At 51.3% G+C, this 4,216-nt stretch overlaps 1 long non-coding RNA gene and 2 other non-coding genes across 4 annotated transcripts; all 3 read left to right on the top strand.

Annotated features, from left to right (window-relative positions):
- Positions 1-3,342, top strand: LOC115948179. 2 transcript variants are annotated; one of them, XR_004082026.1, is made up of 4 exons: positions 1-80; positions 851-985; positions 1,780-1,916; positions 2,790-3,342. It is a non-coding gene; the product is annotated as an uncharacterized LOC115948179 (long non-coding RNA). The 2 variants fall into 2 exon arrangements; XR_004082027.1 differs by having other exon boundaries at positions 851-998.
- On the top strand, positions 661-751 carry LOC115948184. The gene has a single exon (XR_004082033.1). It is a non-coding gene; the product is annotated as a small nucleolar SNORD12/SNORD106 (small nucleolar RNA).
- On the top strand, positions 1,618-1,708 carry LOC115948183. Its single transcript, XR_004082032.1, has one exon. It is a non-coding gene; the product is annotated as a small nucleolar SNORD12/SNORD106 (small nucleolar RNA).
- Positions 3,343-4,216: the final 874 nt, after the last annotated feature.

Genomic DNA, 4,216 nt, shown 5'->3' with positions numbered 1-4,216 from the left:
CCGTGCCCGGAGCCAGGCCGGCGATGAGGGCACTTCCCCGGCGTGCGCCGGCAGGCGCGAGCCTCTGCCGGGGCCAGGCGGTAAGTCTGCGAAATAGCTGTTCCGAACCGAATTAAGCCCGTACGTGTTTATATTTGCTCTTCCAAAGGAGTTACTGAGTTACATGGGCCGCGTGTTGCCAGTGTCACTGTAGGGAGCAGGTGTGGGTCCCTCCCGCAGGAGCCCCGCGGCAGGGGCTGCAGGGCCCCGGACGGGCGGTGGTGCCGGCCCGGGGGCTGTGCGGGCCCTTCCTGCGCGGGCACCGCACGGTCCCGGTGCTCATGGCCTGGGCAGCACGGCGCCTGCCGGCGGGGAACGGGAGCCCCACGTGGACACCAGGCCTGGGGCTGCCAAAGGCAGTAATAATCTGTTAATCTCTTCCTGACGCCTCTTTCTGTTAAATGACTTGGCTGTCTTGAACTCTGCTCTAGAACACCCATACATTGCTGTTCTCCGTTTTTTGGGACTATTTCCCTGTTCTCTGTACTTGTAGAACATGCCAACCAGCCACATTTTGGGGGAAGAATTTACATTAACTCCCTCATTGCCTATAGTTCTGACAGGCAATGTGGGAGTGTGGCACAGCTGCTGTGGGTGTGCAGCCACAGCTCCCAGGGACTTGCTGGTGTAAGTGATGACTGATTTTTTTCCCCATCAGAGCGACAGTGTTGATTACTTGCTGTTCAAGCCAGATCGTGTCTGATGCACCAGCAGGGAATTGCTGTTGTGATCCACACCCTATATTAACAAATGCCCAAAATTTTGAAATCGGGGCCCCGATGCTGACAGTTCCCTTTGGCTTTACCCCCAGGGCACTGAAGGCAAAAGTGGGGAGTTGAGCCTTGGGGAGACCTGAAGTTCAGGCTCCAGCCGACAGTGAAGAGGTGTGTGATGTGAGCAATTGTCTTGGTTTGCTCTACCGTGCCTGAATCTCTAGCAAATAATGGTAAGCCTTTGAAGTAAGTGTGAATCACATTTAATTAAATTTACAAAGGAGAAGGGAGGGGGGGAAAGGGGAAGAAATACCTTTCTGCAAGGGAGTTGCTTCCAGTTTATCCCTACAGACTGTACTGATAAGCATTAGCCTAGGTATTGTAGAAGTGAGAGTACAGGGATTTTCCTCCTGCAGAAGCATTGCTTTGAGGTCCTTTGGGCCTCCCATTCCATCATGTCCAAAGTGAATGGCAGCCAGCAGGCCAGGAAGCTGCAAGCTGCCCCTGTGTGAGCTGAGCTGGAACAGCGTGGTAGCTTACAGCTCTGTCCTGTGTGCTTCCCTGCTGCATTGTGTTCAGAGGGCTCATTTTAAGGGCACTGTGCATGGACACCCCTGGGTGATGGGCAGCCCCAAGCAGCTGCCCCACTAAGGAGCAGGAACCACTCTGGCTGAAGCTGTCCCTGTGGGAGGTGCTGCTGGCAGGGCTCTTGTGCCCTGACCCTTGCTGGCCAGGCTAAGGGAGTGCAGAGGACTGCCAGTGTGGGCATGGCTCTGCTATTAGCTCATAGTGCCTGTGGCTCTGCCAGGGATGTGGCAGTGTGGCACAGCTGCTGTGGGTGTGCAGCCACAGCTCCCAGGGACTTGCTGGTGTAAGTGATGACTGATTTTTTTCCCCATCAGAGCGACAGTGTTGATTACTTGCTGTTCAAGCCAGATCGTGTCTGATGCACCAGCAGGGAATTGCTGTTGTGTCCCACACGCTGACAGGGTCTGGTGCTGACAGTTCCCTTTGGCTTTACCCCCAGGGCACTGTGAAGGCAGAAGTGGGGAGTTGAGCCTTGGGGAGACCTGAAGTTCAGGCTCCAGCTGACAAGGAAGAGGTGGGGATGAGGACATTGTCTGGTTTGCTCCACCATGTGTGCCCCTTTGTCAAGGCGGAATGGTAAGTCTTTAATTCACCTGTGTTCACTGGGTTTAATAAAGAAAAAGGGAAAGAATACCTTTTTCCAAGGAAGTTCAAGTTTCCTGCAGGGAAGTTCCTGTTAAAGTTTTTTCCAAAGATTTCAAATTCAGGGCAGTGAGGTCTGAAAGATTTCAATTCAACTTCAAGGGCATAAATGTAATGTTTTTGTCTTCTCTTGTTTAAGCAGTGTTAAAACAAGGTACTTCTTGCACAGTCTGGGAACTTTTGTTCTTTATAGTTTTTGGGTTCACTCCCTCCAGTGGGAGGTTCTCACTGTCTTGAGAAGTGGATGAAAGTCATGCTTTCAGCACTGTGTCTGTTTGCCAAGAGAGGGATTGCTTTTGGTGTTCTTTTTGTTACTTGAAGATAAACTATGTAACATCTGAAAATCTGTCTGGTTAACACTTCACTAATTTTTTGAGAAAGTGTGGGTAACAGAACTTCATCAGATCATCAGCTGTTGCCACTGGCTTGTCCAGTTCCAGCCATATGTTGCTGTTAAGAGCAGCTGCTCTGTCTCCAAGGAGGCTGAAGTTTCCCAAGAGCAGGATTGTGCCCTCTCTCAGCAAAAGGATGCAAGTACTCAGTTCAAATGGTGGAGCTGGTTGAGCTGACTGAATGTTTCTCTGGCACTCTCTGCCCTGTTAGTTCCTGTCAAGTCCTGCCCTGAAAGCTCCTACAGTGCAGTTTGAGTTCATCCTGTTTGGAGTGCTTGGCAAGGAGGAAACTCCTTCTCTTTAGAGAGCAGCTGTTGTCTAGTGGTTTTTATGGGGCCTGGAGTGGATTTGAAAGCTGTATATTTGCTGTTTGTGGTACTGTGGATAGACAGAATGTTCTCTGTTTTCTTGACAGTTTGGGATTTACAAAAAGGTGTCCTGGGCCCTGCTGGAGTTTGAGTGTTCTGCTTAAGAAGATGGATGGTTCTGCTGCTCCCATGCTGCTGCCTGGGATCCTCATTCAAGCCACAGCATTCCCATACCCTGCAATAGCTGACCTCTCAAAGCCATCAGGAGTGATGGATTTGTGTCCTGCCAGCTTAGACAGAGGGTGTTACATTTTCTGTCACCTGGGTCCAAGGCATGTAACTGGAATGGATTCTGGAACTTGCTGCATGTTTAATGCAGTTGGATGCTTTTGTCTGCAGGGGCTGCATTCCCTGCCTGGCGCAGATCATGTTATCCTGCCATAGCATGCAAGGAAAGGAAGCCTTTCCTGGGAGTAGCTGTCAGTTATTGGGAGGATGGATAGGAGGGGAGTCAGGGCTTGGTTCTCCCCTGCCATCCAGAAAGCTGCAGTGGTGTGTATGGCAGCCTGTTAAGTGGCCAAGGCGCGTCTGGGGTGCTGCAGCACAGTGTGTTTCTGTACTGTTGGAAGCCTGGTTTTAATAAAAATCTTGAGTAATGGGTTGGTTTGGCTGGTAACTGAAATTCTCTTGACCCACATTTAACAGCTCATTCGTGGATCTCGTGGTGGTTTGGGGAGTTGGAGAGCACAGCAGCACCAGTGTGCTGCTGTGAGTGGTGCTGGAGCTGCCTGCTGCCTCAAGCCGAGAGGTATCTCATGGCAACGGAGCTCCACATACCCTGGAGCAGGAGTGCTTGGCTGAGGCTGTGGCTGCTGCTGTGCTGCAGGTCTGGGGAGAGGTGCAGTCTGCTCATCTGTGTAAATTAATCAGTTTCAGTGGTTCTGGGGTGGGGCTTGAGGAGTCTGAGCTGAGAGTGGGCTTTGGCATGTATGCTTAGTGGGAAACAGCAATGATGGAAAATCTGCTACTATTCAACATTCAAAGCAGTCTTCAATTAAATTGAGTAGAGATTTTTCTTATTCAATTAATGTAAGCAGCCTGATCTCTTAAAACTGCTTACTGATGAGGGACCAGAACTGCTGCTAATACAATTACTTTCATTAATGTAATGAGTAGACCTACCAGCAGACATTCTGTAGGAGGAGAGAGTGCTTGTCCAGTGGGAGCTGGAGAGACATGCAGCTGAAACCTGTTCTTGGCATGTTCCATTGCCTCTGCAAGAGCAGTTGCTCAGGTCAGGTTTCAAGCTCTGCTGCTATTGCATGTATGCATCGGGATGATACTTGAAACTGTTGGTAGATTACTAATCCACCCTGGTTGGTACATTACTAATCCCAGGCAACCCCTGAATGCTGCAGGGATGGTTTGGGTACACGGGGGCGCCTGGGGGCACCTGGGGCCGGGGTTTTGGGCACCTGCAGCGCTGCTGCGGCCCGCAGGGGGCGCCGTGCCCGGCCCGCAGGGGGCGCCGTGC

This window comes from Geospiza fortis, unplaced genomic scaffold (genome assembly GCF_000277835.1).
Source record: "Geospiza fortis unplaced genomic scaffold, GeoFor_1.0 scaffold361, whole genome shotgun sequence".
Classification (NCBI taxonomy): Eukaryota; Metazoa; Chordata; class Aves; order Passeriformes; family Thraupidae; genus Geospiza; species Geospiza fortis.
Note: the sequence above shows the minus strand (reverse complement) of the source record. Positions and strands in the feature narration are given on the sequence as shown.